General features: G+C 46.6%; 1 long non-coding RNA gene across 1 annotated transcript; it reads right to left on the minus strand.

Annotated features, from left to right (window-relative positions):
- Positions 1-10,399: 10,399 nt before the first annotated feature.
- Positions 10,400-15,372, minus strand: LOC120393467. The gene is made up of 3 exons (XR_005592048.1): positions 15,286-15,372; positions 11,115-11,224; positions 10,400-10,453 (listed from the first exon to the last, which is right to left on the minus strand). It is a non-coding gene; the product is annotated as an uncharacterized LOC120393467 (long non-coding RNA).
- Between the last annotated feature and the right edge of the window lie 15 nt (positions 15,373-15,387).

Below are 15,387 nucleotides of genomic sequence, written 5' to 3' on the forward strand. Positions count from 1 at the left end.
TACTTTTTAAGGGTTATGGGGAAATTATTCCACTGTTTAGTTATTAAATTCATTAGGTGGTGTACCTCAAGTTTTTCTTCTTATATAGCAGACCAAGTTTGTAACGTTTTTCCTGCTGTGTTAAGCTTTAAGTTTATTCACAGGTAATAGCTAAGAAGCATCATTACCATATTACCTTAAAGGATTTTTCCAAAAATCATACACACTATACGTTGTTACAGGGGTACTTACTAACATTACATTTATTTCAATGTTTAATATTAACAATAACATTAGCGTCAAATCTATTAAAGGTATCTTGTTATACCATGTCTTTTAGGCAATTTCTTTTGTGCTGGCAGTTCTCACCTTCCTTTATCAGTTAGGTAATTTGCAACAACACAGGCTTGGCTTTTGGATTCAAAGCCATCCGCAGAGCTCAGAGACTCTGTCTTAAAAGGGACACAATCAACTTCCACCAGAGTTTTGATTTCTTTCCACTTTCAACTCCTGCTTACAAAACACACAGAGATCTGTAAAAGAAAACACAGTCTATTGCGGCTCTTTTTGGAGCCCTAATATGATTTTAATTCAGTAGCACATTTCATTTGTATTTCTTTTACCCCTTTCTACCATATACACTGCACATGTCCTAGGAAAAAAGCGCATTCCTTCTATACTACAACTTTTTTTTTTAAACATTAGCCATATCAATTTTTACATAGGTGTAACTGTTTCTTTTGTTCTTACAGAGTTTTCATGTACCCTTATCAAAGTGACAGTCTGATTACACAGAGCCATTTTAAGGCTCAGGCCATGGCTACACTTGCAAATTTGCAGCGCTGCAGCAGGGTGTGAAAACACACCCTCTCCAGTGCTGCAAATTGCGGCGCTGCAAAGCGCCAGTGTGGTCAAAGCCCCACCCAGCGCTGTACGTTATTCCCCACAGGGAGGTGGAATACGGACAGGTGGAGTATGGACAGGTGGAGTACGGAGAGCTCTCCCAGCGCTGGTGCTTTGACTACACTTAGCGCTTCAAAGCGCTGCCGCGGCAGCGCTTTGAAGTGCAAGTGTAGCCATAGCCTCAGTGTTTTTAACATTGCTTCTTTTTGTTTTGTGCACCTCACCTCTGCTGTTGCTTCAGAGGGGCACTGTTAATTTTTTTTTAATTCTTTCACTACAGCTCTTATCTGCTATTGTTACAAAAAAACAACCAACCAAACAAAAAGACTCCAGAATCTCTCCCTATTCTCCTGATTTTGACTGCCTTATTGCAACCATGACTTGGTCTTTATTTAAAAACATTTTAAATTTTATAAAGAATCAAGTTACCCCTTAAGGGTTAAATGTTAAATCCCAAAGCCAAACAACACTAATTACCTGTGTCTTGCAAAAAGGTTTATCAGTTTTGAAACTTTAAATTAAAGAGTCAAATGAATTTTTAGTGGCATTAAAAACAAAAACAAAACCAATTTATCTTACACCTACAAAACAGGAGTTTTACAAACCAGATGTGCTGGTTTAGATTCTTAGAACTTTACATATTTACACAGACAAATAGATACATACACATTTTCTTTTCCTTAACATTCCTTTACACTGCTTTGTTTTTACATAGCTGTATATATATTTGGATTATTTACAGGCATTCTTCTGGAAAAGGGCCCATTTTCCCTTCAGAATGGCTGCAAAGAAACCAAGAATTCTCTCTTTAACATGGTCCTTTTTAACATTTTCACAAAGTTTAACTGTGTAATACTCTCCAGTCTCTGTAGAGTTAACTTTTCACTCTCTTTCCTTAAATCACTTATCTCCCAAAATGACACTTGTATCACCTCAGATTTCACCATTTTAAGTATTGTTCCAGGGGTTCATGCCTGCACTTACTGCTTTTCTTACTCCCAACACTATGCCCTTAGGGCTTCCAGCCTGTTTTTCAGTTTCTTTATCTGTTGCTTGCCTGCTTTTCTGGGCCCGATCCTGCTTTTTTTTTTTTTTTTCAATGAACCGTTTGTGAGTGATATTGTGGACACGTCACAATTTGGAAAGGAATGTTTAAGGAAAGGGACCAGGAAGGGTGGGGGCTAGTTGAGGAGCCCACCCTCTTTGCTGAATTGGTAGTGGAACACTAAAGAATCAGTTTTTGAGGCAGACAACAAAGGGGAACAGAACAAGGGGCTTTTTGTCCTTTTTACAATGAGATGGAAATATGAAGGGAGTTGGATCGATCCGGGGTGGGGTTTTTTTGAGAACGGGGTAAAGGGGAGCGCTCGGTCTGGTGGTGAGAGAGGAGGCTTTTAATAAAGCTTTTAACTTATTATTTGAATATTTGAGAGGCGCGAGTTTTGATTTTGTCCAGCTACGATTTGCCTCTTCCCACCACTGAATGAAACAATTAACCTCTTCTTTAGCCAATTTAGTTTTAGGTTGGCCAAGTTTGTCCTTTAAGACGTCCACTTGGTCTTTGTTCCAAGATTTTAACAGTGGCCACTGAGTTTTGGGATCCCCCTGAGTTAGCCTAGACCATTTTTCCAGAAATTTACAGGAGTTCGGACCCTTCTTACAGGAGTCTGGACCCATCCTAAATACATAAAATGAGCCGGCGTTCGTTTAGGGAACTGTCTCGACTTAGACGTCTGGTTACCCATACAGGAGGACTTCACACACCAATCGCACAAGAAGGAAATTCGGGTTCGTCAGAGCGATGCCTGGTGCAACACACAAAAGGAGCCCACAGGCTACTGCCTCAATCGCCCTTGCTTTCACACCAAGGGTTTTACCCAAAGTGCAGTGCGGCTGCGATTGTGCAGATTCCATTCACTCAGACCGCAGGGACAGGAACCCCTTGGTCGGCCAATCCCCGGACGGAGACGGCACCCAGACTCAAACACTCCACAGGAGGACGGATAGACACAGAGACAGGACAGTCCTCAGTCCGGACAAAACACAGAAATAATTACCTGACCAGATTCCTGATGTCAGATCCCGGGATCCCTACCAGAACAGAGTGGGAACCAACAGGTTCGATGGCGTAGACTTCACTGTGGTCGTGCGCCTTTCTGTTCTGGTGGAGGATCGCTCGGACCAAATGCCCAGGTGCTGGCTGCCACGGTCGTCCTACAAAAACGGTCAGGAATCACACAGCCCCAGTGAAGACGGTTGCCATCTCGGTGGAACCTCCAAATTGTCAAAGTTAGACTCAGGACTCACAGTTTGTCAGACCACTCTGTTTTATTAGCACAGCGCTCTGCTAATAACACCCAGATAATGTGAGCACCATGCAAGACACAAACTATCTTATTTATACAGATAAAAGGGTGAGAACTTAACAAGATAACAAAGGAAGCAGAATCAGATAAGTTTACCTGGGCTAGGCATGCATATCTTATTTCCTTACTAACTATTACCGATCTTCTGTTAATGTTTCGCCATTAGCACCACTGTTTATGCCTAATGTTTCTTTTCCTGGCACCTATATTTCAACATTTCTTATTTCTGCTTAAAGGTACATACAACATTTCTTTAATCCATTCTTATTTTTACAATATAATTCATTCTACTTTCACAATAGGTTCTCTCACTTGTGTGGATTTTCTGATGCTAATAAGGTTCCAGCTGCAACTGAAGGTGTTCCCACACTCACTGCATTCAAAGGGTCTCTCCCCTGTGTGGACTGTCTGATGCCTAATAAGATGTGAGCTGCAACTGAAGGTTTTCCCACACTCATGGCATTCAAAGGGCATCTTCCCCATGTGGATTCTCTGATGTGCAGAAAGGGCTGAGCTCTTAGTGAAGTATTTCCCACACTCACTGCATTTACAGGGCCGCTCCCCTGTGTGGATTCTCTGATGATCAAAAAGGGCTGATCTTAGAGTGAAGCATTTTCCACATTCATGGCATTTATAGGGCCGCTCCCCTGTGTGGATTCTCTGATGAACAGAAAGGGTTGATCTTCGAGTGAAGTTTTTCCCATACTCACTGCATGTATTTTCCCTCTTTCCCATGAGGATTTCCTGATGTGTTGTGGTTTCCTTGACGCTCTTCTGAGTTCCCCGACAGGAAATAAATTTACCCATTTTCTCTCCTGGCTGGTTTCGTGCTCTCTTTCTGGTGTGGGCTGAGTCTCGCATGATTTTCCCTGCTCATGAATCTTCAACACATTTCCTTTTTGATTTTTGCAATAATTCTCTGTGTTTATCCACTTGCTCAACATTTTCCTGCTGAGAATTCTGCTCCTCTTTCTCACATACCATTGCATCACCTGCTGTAATAGAGACAGAAACCTCAGACAGGGATGGAAAAGGGAAGACCAAACCAAAACAAGTGCTAGAGGGAGGTCAAATAAATATCAAGAACTGAACTCCCTCAAACTCTTCCCCCAAATAGGAGAGAGGAGGGGATCAATTCAGCCTCCTCATCCCATCCAAATTTGCAAGGGGAAGGGAGGAAGCTACTTCCTGGGGTCTGCTAGGATCTACAGGAAGCCATGAACTTTATTTACCCTGAGGATATGACTTCTGCTAGGGACAATAAGAAACTGAGAGAGCTCCCAAGGGCTTTGTAGGGTATCCCAGATGTTTCCTTCACACTTACAGATTCTGAGTTGGTTTAATGTTTCCTCACCTGTGCAGGGAGCTCTCAGGATCTCTCTTTCCTCTGAACCCTGGAGGTCTGGGACCCACGACTCTTCCCCTTGTTCCAGCTGGGAGATCACATCAGGTTGGGAAACTGGAAACCCTGCTCAGATAAAAGAAAACAAAAGGAGTTCAGTGGATTTCTTAAGATTTGGTCATAAAAAACATTCTATTAATTTATCTTCAGTGCTTAGTGTGACCTGGTGTGCCTGGGGCAGTCCACACTGAAAATGCCAAGGTCAGGGCAGATGCTCCCAAAACTGGTGGTTAACACTGAAGTTAAACTCACTGACCAGTCACAAACTGTGCTTCTGATCACCCCACACTGGTTACTGAGAAGCTGAAAAAAGAAATCACACAGCCCCCTTTATTGCATTGCACTTCTCTGACTCCCAGTCAGCATCTAGGTCCGGTACAGTGAGAGGTTATTTAAAAACTCTGCACACACAAACAAAATGTTCTTTTGACCCCAAAGGGTCAGCCACATTACTAAGTCAGTATGGGTTTGGATCTTACTGAAAATACCATGATGCCAGACAATACTTTAGCATCTAAACTAAAAGTTTAGATAAGAAAGAGAAAGAAAACCAGAAACAGAAAGAAAGTTGTTAAATGGGAAAGCAGTCAGATACATTCAGAAATCTATATATCAGGTTCTTAGCAGTATTGGTAAGTTGCCGGCTTGAAAGTCTGTTTGGAACACAGCCACAGCTTGGATGGGTCATTCAGTCCTTTGTTCAAGGCTTCAATTTGCATAGGTGCTGACTTTTGGTTTTGCTGGTGGGTGCCCCATCCTGGCTCCGCCCCCTTCTCCAAAGCCCCGCCCCCACTGTACTTCTTCCTGCCCCATCTCCCTAGACTCTCCTGAATGCCACCTCCTTACCGACCCTCTGCCCTAAATGCCTCCCACCTACCGCTCACTCCTTTCCGTCCCCTCCTGCCGTAAGGGCGAGGGTTCTTGTGCTGGAGGGGTGTTCTGCCAGTTTTGAGGGGAGGCTATTTTCAGCATATTTATACACTTTCAGTGTACTCATTGAAACTGTGTCTATAACTAGTATCTCCCCTTCCTGATGTTTCCCAGTTCTTGCTCTCTACATGTGTCTCTTTTCCCATCACTCTCTCTTTCTGCTCCCCACCTCCTGGTGCCTCTGTTTAGTGCCCGCTCCCACCCATGCACTCAAAGCAGTTCTGTCTTCCCCCAAACCCCACCCACTGTGGCCAGCCCAGAAACTGCACACCCTGAGCCAGAGAGAGAAATTTAATTCAACAGCCCAGCATAGAAATGGCCCATTTATTCATCCTGCTGTATGGCTGCTGTGTTACTCCAGCTCCTCCCAGTCCCCCAGGCTGCAGCCCACCCCCACTTTGAAGCTCGCTCGCTGACTCCCTCACCCACTCTGCAACTTTTGTGGGTGGGGAGCCCCGGTGGGATCATGGCCAAAGGCGGGGGGGAGGGGTTGCTTCCTCCCCCGGGCTGCAGCAGCCCAGCACCCCGAAGGAAGACAAGCTCAGGCGTCCCAAGGTGAAGCAAGGCAGTGTCTCCTGACATGAAGCTCATACACGGGGATGAATGCAGCAAAAGGAATGCAGCTCCCAGGGAAGAGGAGATGGGGGGTGGATGGATCCAGAGGAAGGAAATCAATCTTTCCTGATGCAGATGCTGATCGGTGCGGGAAGGGATAAACTTCCTCTCGGGGAGGAAAAGCCCCTCAGCCAAGCTTGATCTGGGCAGGGGAGGGGGAGACAGCTTTGAGGGGAGCAAGCGTTACTTTCCCAGGCATGAGAGCCAGCCATGGAGAAGAGCCCACGGGGAGGCTGCGGCTAGAAGCACTGGTCGTGGGTAGGCCCCTCTTGTCCCCCCACACATGGGGGAAATGGATGCAGAGCCCCGGGACCTGGGTCAGAACCGTAGGGGTTGGGAGCTCCCAGAGCCCACATGGGAAGAGTCTGGGCACAGGCAGGGTCCGGGCTGGGAAGGGGGGCTGCTCATTTGCACCTGGGGCTAGGGCTGCAGTGAAGCCCTTCTCACCTTTGGCCATGGCTCGGTGCACCCAGCTGGCTGGCTGGAGCACGGGGAGGGGGCGAGCAGCTGGCCTCAGGCCAAGTTCACTCATCAGACACCAGGGCAAACTTTTCTTAAAGGAGCAATGTCTTTCAGTTTGTCCCCCTGCCGCCCAGCACTAAGGGGGCCCACCGCTGGTTTCTCCTGGCTGGAGGGGGAGCACAGACCCTGGGGGAGACACCAGAGTGGGCTGAGAATGGCTGGCTCAGTCCTTGAGAAACTCCCCCCCAGCCCATACTACCCCCATCAGCCCCCTGGGGCAAGCTGAGAAGCTGCCCATCCCATTCCCCCCACCCCTAGCCCAGAAGCTGCCAAGCCCTGAAAATTCAAAGGACTCACACATGCCTGCAGTGGAGCTGGGAGCTACAGCAGCTGCAGGGAAAACAGCTGATAGGCAGGTGTTGGCGCCAAACAGCTGATTGGCCACAGCCAGCCAAAGAGCTGATGAGGGCTGCTGAGCATGCTAAATAGCTGATTGGGAGTTGCCAACAGCTGAGCTCCCCAGTGGGTGCAGAGCCCCCACAGAGTCGGGGCCGATGTCGGTTTGTAGAGAAGTTGCTCCAGAGGTAGGAAGAGGGATTGAAGACAAAGTGCAGATGATGCAGCTGCCCTTTAAATTCCTTTTGCCATGTGGCTTGTACTTCCTGTGTCCCAAACACAAGCTTCACAGCACAGGGCATGGAAAAGCCTTGGAGTTCTCATTACACAGGCATACCCCTGCATGTCTTGCTGACTCAATAGGTGTAGCCCCTTGATCCTTTCCATGGATTCATTGTACAGCTGATGACCCTGGATGGGCCATCAAACAGGGTAGGCAGTGCTGGTGCCAATAGAGCTGGGGGTGTCACCCAGAAACACAGACCACAGTGTGGAATACAGATATACCCTATGTATCTATATCTCACACTACAAAGGTGATACAAACAAACAAAATGATAATACTTGGAAAATTATAACATTTTCCCTGACACCTAACATGACATATCTAGCACAATTCATTGCAATTTTATCATAGTGGTATTAATAATAAAGTAATAATAATATAAAGTGTCTCACAATTCCAGACAGTGTCACACTTAGTAAACCAGTGAATTCCCAGAACCAGCTGCCCAGGTCCTTGAAGATGCAGAACACTCTGCTTAGGAGGGATTGAAATACCCACATATCTGCTGGGAACACACACACACAGACATTGTGTCAGTCTGTAATCCTATGTTCACTCTTCTGGAAAACTATGATCAATTTTGTACACAGTATGGTTTGTGAAATATCACTTGAAATTGCATAATCTACTGAATATTATCCTCCTGTTAAAATGTGTAACAACACTGTATGTAAAGTGATGAGATTTTACAGTATGATATTACAAAAAGTTACAATTCTGGGGAACACCCACAGACCAGTTCCTCAGAGACAGCAAGGCAAATAGCTGGTCAAACAGCCATTCACTGGCAAGGGGAAGGTGTGAAGAAGACATTTTCATTCCATCACAGGGACACTTGAAGCTCATATCTACAACAGACAGCCTGGCACCATGACTCAGCTGAGAACTGAAGTTGTTTCTAATAGAAAGGACTGAATTATAAAAAAGAGATGAGGAAAATCTCTCTCCCCCCCCATTTCCCTCTGCCCATGACAAATCCTGAAGAACTGAACTTGGGCAGCAGAGACAGGTTAGGGGGAGTCCTGGCTGAAAGGAAAGCCAGCCTGTCCCAGCATATGGTGAGAGAAACATTTGCTTTGAATCCATTTTAGCTTGTTAACTTAGACATTAGTTTGTTGTTTTATCTTTGCATTTCTTTTGTAAACAATTCTGACTTTTATGCCTCATTACCTGTAGTCACTGAAAATATTTTTTTCCGGCAGTTAACAATTTCGTTTTATTGTTTTACCTAACCAGTGTGTTTGGATTCAAGTGTGTTGGAAACTCCATTTGGAATGACAAGGTTGGTGCATGTCATTTTCCACTGATGAAATGACAGATTTCATATGAGCTTGTGTTGTTCAGTAGTGTGCTGGACAGTGCAAGATGCACATTTCTGGGGGAAGTCTGGGACCAGAGAATTTTCTGGGGTTCTCCTGTGGGGTACTGTAATTTGTGAGCCACTGACTAGCAGCCCTCAATACTGTGAAGCTGGGAGCGAGTTACATGCTGGAGACTGTATGTTAACTGCCCAGGAGTGGCTGTTCTCATAGTAAAGCAGTGTAAAAGGCACCCCAGCTTGGGGAACTGAGGGGACACAGCTGTTCAACAGTCCAGATTGTACTGTGGTTAATGTCACAGACACTCAATTTCAAAGAGGCTCCTCAAACACAGAGAAAGTAAATCCATGTCTCAGAAATCGAAGACTCCGGACAGAGGCCAAGTCTCCCTGGCTCTGCTTCTTGCTGACAGAGAGGTCCAGAGACAATGAGAGAGTCCTGGGGAAGCTGGGAACCGTAACCATGGGCTGGTGGGGTTCAGGGGAGAAAGGGAACAGGAAGGGCAGGGATATTACTGATTGCAGGAGCTCAGCAGTAGTAGATGTCAGGATAACACATAGTGCAGCCCATTGGAAACCAATCTCAACTATACATATAAAATTATGGGGACTAAATTACCTGTTTCCACTCAACAGAGATTTTGGAGTCACTGTGGATAGTTCTCTGAAAACAGCCACTCAACGTGCAGTGGCTGTCAAAAAGCAAACAAAAAGTTGGGAATCATTAAAAAAGGGATAGATAATAAGACAGAAAATATCATATGGCCTCTCTATGAATCCATGGTACACCCACATCTTGAATATTGCATGCAGATGTGGTCTCCCCATCTCAAAGAAGATATATTGGAATTGGAAAAGGTTCAGAAAAGGACAAAAAAATGATGATGGGTATGGAACAATTTCTGTATGAGGAGAGATTAAAAAGACTGGGACTTTTCAGCTTGGAAAAGAGACAAAGGGGAGATATGAGAGAGGTCTATAAAGTCATGACTGGCATGGAGAAAGTAAATAAGTGTTATTTACTCCTCATAACACAAGGACTAGGAATCACCAAATGAAATTAATAGGAAGCAGGTTTAGAACAAACAAAAGGAAGTATTTCTTCACACAATGCACAGTCAACCTGTGGGACTCCTTGCCTGAGGAGGTTGTGAAGGCTAGGAATATAACAGGGTTTAAAAGAGAACTGGATAAATTCATGGAGGTTAACTCCATTAATAGCTATTAGCCAGGACGGGTAAGGTATGGTGTCCTTAGCCTCTGTTTGTCAGAGGGGAGTGATGGATGGCAGGAGAGAGATCACTTGGTGATCGCCTGTTGGGTCACTCACTCCGGGGCACCTGGAGTTGGCCACTGTCAGCGGACAGGATACTGGGCTAGATGGACCTTTGCTCTGACCCAGTACGGACATTCTTATGTTCTTATGTTATGCTGGACCTAGGCCCCAGTTTTACTTGAGCAAACAGGAGATATTTGACACTGTGCGATACTGCTCCTGTGCGCTGTTCCCAAAGTGTTCTGCTGCAGGGAAGGGTCTCTGGTAGTGTGTGTGTCACTGGCATATTGCAGTGATGCAGAAACAAGACAGAATAGGAATGGCATTGGGGGGTGGCATGAACCATCTCTCTTCATTTCCCCTTCCAAGAACCGAGGGGATGGGAATCCTTACCCAGTGAGGTCACATTCTCATAGTTCTCCTGCATGACGTCTCTGTAGAGGGCTCTCTGAGCAGAGTCCAGCTGAGCCCACTCTTCCCTGGTGAAATACACAGCCACCGCCTCGAAGGTCACCGGCTTCTGAAAAAGCAAGAGTCCAGCACTCAGTACCTACTGCACCACTCACACTTTCAATCAAATGGAAGCTCTGGTGGATGATAGTCAACAGAGTCCCACCCCCACCCCGCTCAGAGAATCCTGGAAACACCAGGGTGAAGAAAGAGCCCCTTGTCTCTTCTAGCAGATCTATCACACACCTACTAGCCACAGACTGATACAGGAGATGGAGCCCCTAGCAGGGTCCAGGGAGAGCTCCCTGGTAGGAAGCCCAACACCCTCCTCATTGTGAGGAGCTGGATATGAAGGGAGGGGAATCTCCCCTATGTCTGACAGGTGGGTGCCCCCTTCATATCTCACAGCAGCCAGTGGTTAGTCGGGTCAGGCTCCAGCATCGGGAGTCTGGTCAGTTTTCCTAGCCCCATGTAGGTGGGTTATTTTCTGTTCCAGAAACGAGGGCATTTCAACCTCCTAATCTCATGGGTCTGCTCCTAGAGTCTAGGCCATTTATTAAACAACTGCAAGCAGGTTTGCCGCAATCTGTCCTCCTCCCTTCCCCACCCTGTGAATTTCCTGCCCCGGTTCAGCCTCCAGACCAGACTGCACAAACCTTCCCATCTCTGGTGTATTTGCTGTCCCTCTCCCTCCAGCAGGAACCCACCAGCAACCCCCCAATAATCCCTACCTGAGCTGGCTCCACTGCAGCCATTTCTCTCCTATGTCCCATTGGAGGATGGAATGAGCTAGAACGAAACATGGACGTCATTCTGCAGCCTGGCAGGGCGAGAAGGGCAGCTGTGGAGGTTTCAAAACAGGTTTTAGTTAGTTTCACATCACGATTCCCCCAGGCCCTTTCCCTGCAGACAGACATCCTAGATTCTGCCATGCTGAGAAAATGCTCGATCTCTTTATTACAGTTGTGGAGGCCAAGAATTAATTAATAAAGGTTTGAAGGGATCTTAATGTATGTTAGCTAATTAGCAGAGGTTAAGATGTTACCCTGTATCTGGTGCAGAGTGAATTGTGTGAAAAGTTGTTACGACCTTGTGAATTGCAGTCTTGTTTTCTGTTCTAGTATTGCAGACAAATAAGATAACGAATAGGCTTATGTATAAACAAATGCAAATGTTTACTTTTACTGTCTCCAGGTTTGCTAGCCACTGTCTGTTAAGAAGGTATAAAAATTATTATGATTGTTTACTAATTGAGAGAGATCCGTCCAGGACAAGGGGCAACCCAGTTCCTGACACTCTCTCCCTCTTGTGTTCACTAGAGTATTATAATAAAGTATTTGTTTTTGCTGCACCCAAACATAAAAGCGAGAACTGAGTTTTTCTTCGACACAGTGTAGACCTGGCCCCTCCTGCCAGGCTAAGACCAGAGAGAGATTTTTAACCTCCCTTCTCCGTTCCTCTATCCCATAACAAAACCCTGGTCTACACTGGAGGTGGAGGTTGATCTAAGATACTCAACTTCAGCTATGAGAATAGCGTAGCCTAAGTAAGCCGACTTCAATTGACTTACTGCAGCATCCGACTGCTGCTGCTAACCCATCGACTCTGCATTTGCCCCTTGAGGCAGTGGAGTACTGGAGTTGATGGGAAAGCACTACCTGCCGATCCGGTGGTAGTGTAGACCTGCCCTTTGTCTCTGAACACAATGCTAGAAAAGAGCAGAACCAAAAGAGTCATTGTGGGGGATTCCCTCGGACTCTGACCCCAGGGCAGCCACACCCCAGCAGGGGGAATATGGAGTCAGGAACTGGTTTTTCCTTTGTCTGATCCTTTTCTTGTTCACTGGAAAGTGGTTCTGCCCAGGGATGCTGCAATACATGTGTCTGGGTGGACTAGAGAGCTGGAAATCTCTCTCCCCACTCATTTCTCCCACTGCCCCTTTCAGTCTCTCCTTCCTCTGTCCTCTCTCCCTGCCCCTCTGGCTGGGAAAGTCCATTCCTGGTTCTTTGCTCTCCCATGGCTGGATTTTCTCCTGGCAACTACTAATGGAAGGAGAAATTTGGGGGGGGTGTGTCTGTTTGTGCAGAGTCACTTTCTTGCCAATCCCCAGCACTTTTTCTGAGGTCTGTCTGTTACCTGGAGTCTGTGGCTCAGAATTTGTATTAACAGAGCCCAGGTCTGCTAGTACCAGCTGGAGAAAGTCGTCACCGGGGCCGGGCAGAGAAGCAGCTTTAATTAAGGTCACTTCCCAGCACAGAACCCCTGCTGGGGGAGCAGCAGCTGCTAAGCCTGGTCTCCCAGATCACAATGGAGGCTGCAGCGTCTGACCCAGGAAGCTGAACCCCAATATCCTGAGCAGAGAGGGACAGAGCGTTTGAGCAGCTTCCCTCCTTTAGCTCTCTGGGGAGACCAGCTAATGAGAGCCCCTCCTCACAGGGAGAATCTCATTTGCCCCACTGTCCATCTGGAGTCACTCCTTGTCTTTCCATACAGTGACTCTGGATTAACAATGTTCTCAATGAATCCAGATTTCAGAAAGAATGAGTCCACAATGCTGTGGAAGATAGTGCCATAGTGTGTCAGTGCTAAACCCCTTCCCACCTCCCTCACCCCGCAGATCTAGGACAAGGAATTGGGGCAGGAATTTTCCCTATGAAACCTGAAGTTCCTGCAGTTTTCAAGAGAGGAGAAAAGCAAAATCTGTCATTTCACCTCACAGTGTTTGATAAGTGGATAGAAAGTTATCATGGTGACTGGGCCTGGCTGGGGAATGCCAGGAAGTGCTTGGAGCCAGGATTCTGGCACAAGCTGATGAGATAGAAGGAGCATGGTTAGTAGCAGCCCCCAGATCCTCCATCCAGGGGCCCCCAAACACCCCCAGTACCCAGAACCCAGACCCCCCCAGCCAGGGTCCCACCATATATTCCCTGGGACCCAAGCCCCAGAATCCTTGGCCAGAGACCCCAGATACCCCTCAGAGCCCCACCAACCAGAGAACCCCCACCAGATCTTCAGTGCCAGGCGAGGAATCCCAAAGGGTTCCCCACACCAGCCAGGGACCCCAATTGGGAACTCACTGCCTGCCTAGGACCCCTGCCTGCCCTTCAGCAAAAAGGTAAGTCATGTCCATGCCCTGTCGCTAGCAAATAATGGTCACCATGGATCCACCCCAAGGTGGCTACATCTTAGCAATGTGGGAAGCAGCCCCTCAGAGAGACCATTTGTTATGGGGTTTGGGATACTTCTGGACCCACGCTGCATTCAGAGTGACCTCCTCATCCCATGCCAACTGGAGAAAAGAAAAGGGTCCAGCCACCTCTCCCGTTACCAGCTGGGAACCACTGATCCCCAAACAGGGGGAGGCCTCTGGCTTTGATAAATCTTAAATGTGCGGCTGGTCTCTTTCATCGGCAAACATTTTAAGGAGGGAACAAATGATTCTCAAAGGAGAGGGGAAAGATGATCACTGGGCAATTTAACCTCCTGTGACCTCCAGGATGGACAATGACTGAGGGCAACATGTTGCCTCCAAGGAAGGAAAAGTTGCTGGGATTTAGAACAGCCCCAAACATGAAAGGATTTTTAATTGATATTTGATAATGACGTAGAAAGAGGGAAATCCTGAGCTTTGAGATCAATGTTCAGAAATAAAAGAGACAGGGTGGAAATCTGAGAGATTTTGGATCCATTTTTACCAATTATAGAGAGGAAAGTGGAAAAATCAGAGGGATTTTATATCAATTGTTGGTATGAGGTAAAATCTGAGTGTATTTCACATCAATAGCTGATAAATGAATAGAGCGGAAATGGGCAACATTTGCAAACATGTTATATCTATGAATCTGAGGAAAGCTATAAATCTCAGATTTTCTTTGTATTTTATCATTAGAGAGACAGAGAAAAAATCTCAGGGCATATTCACTTAGAAATAGAAAACTAAAGAGAAGTGGGGCAAATGTTAGGGTATTTTATATCAGTCTTTGAGATTTGCAGAGAAAACATGTCACAAGGTAAGCAATTGACAACATGAGAGAAAACACCAAGATCTGAGGGGATTTTATATTGCTATTAAATAACTAAAGGGAAAAGGGGGGACTGTTTGACTGGATTTTATGTGACTGTCCAATACATAAACACAAAGTGATGGTTCCCCCCACTGCCACCATTCACATGGGCAGCAGGGAGCCCTTTATAAGGTAATAATTGGAGATATACCAATCTCCTAGAACTGGAAGGGACCTTGAAAGGTCATTGAGTCCAGCCCCCTGCCTTCACTAGCAGGACCAATTTTTGCCCCAGATCCCTAAGTAGCCTTCTTGAGGATTGAACTCACAACCTTGGGTTTAGCAGGCCAATGCTCAAACCACTGAGCTATCCCATGGAGCTGATTTAAAAGGGGGGTGGGGCTGGAAGGTTCCCTGGACAAAGGAAGGGGGAGCAGCAGGTGATGGACAAGTGATTGGCAACTGAGGGCTGGGGCAAACTGTGTTGGTAGTTTGGGGCCAGTGGGTGGGATTGGGAAACTGGGGTCTGAGCAGTCTCCATGGGGGACACATGCTCTTCCCGTCCCGGCCCTGGCAGAGAATGGGCATCCCATCCCATTCCCACTCCAGGGGCAGCCATGTTCTGGGGAATGACTCGGGGCAACAATTTCCCACCTAAACAAGGACAAACCAAAGCAGATAAAATGGGTGGGAAAACTGCCACATCGGAGAGATTTTAAATTGACACTTGAGAAGTACGGAGAGGGCAATATCGGGGGGGATTAGAGAGCTGATCATTTGGGGGGAACCTCCCTAGATTTTATAGTCACGTACGATAACGAGAGAAAAGGGAAAAAACTTGAGAGACTTTGTATGTGGGAGGAAGTGACACAAACAGGAAAGGATTCAGTGAACTTACCTCCCCCATGGGAGTTTCCTGGCTGCACAGAAATAGTTCGAATTTCCCTCCCCAAAGACCTTCTCCTCTGTGCAACCCCGACTCACCCCCTCCGCCCCGCGA

This window comes from Mauremys reevesii, unplaced genomic scaffold, assembly GCF_016161935.1.
Source record: "Mauremys reevesii isolate NIE-2019 unplaced genomic scaffold, ASM1616193v1 Contig2, whole genome shotgun sequence".
NCBI classification, from domain to species: domain Eukaryota; kingdom Metazoa; phylum Chordata; order Testudines; family Geoemydidae; genus Mauremys; species Mauremys reevesii.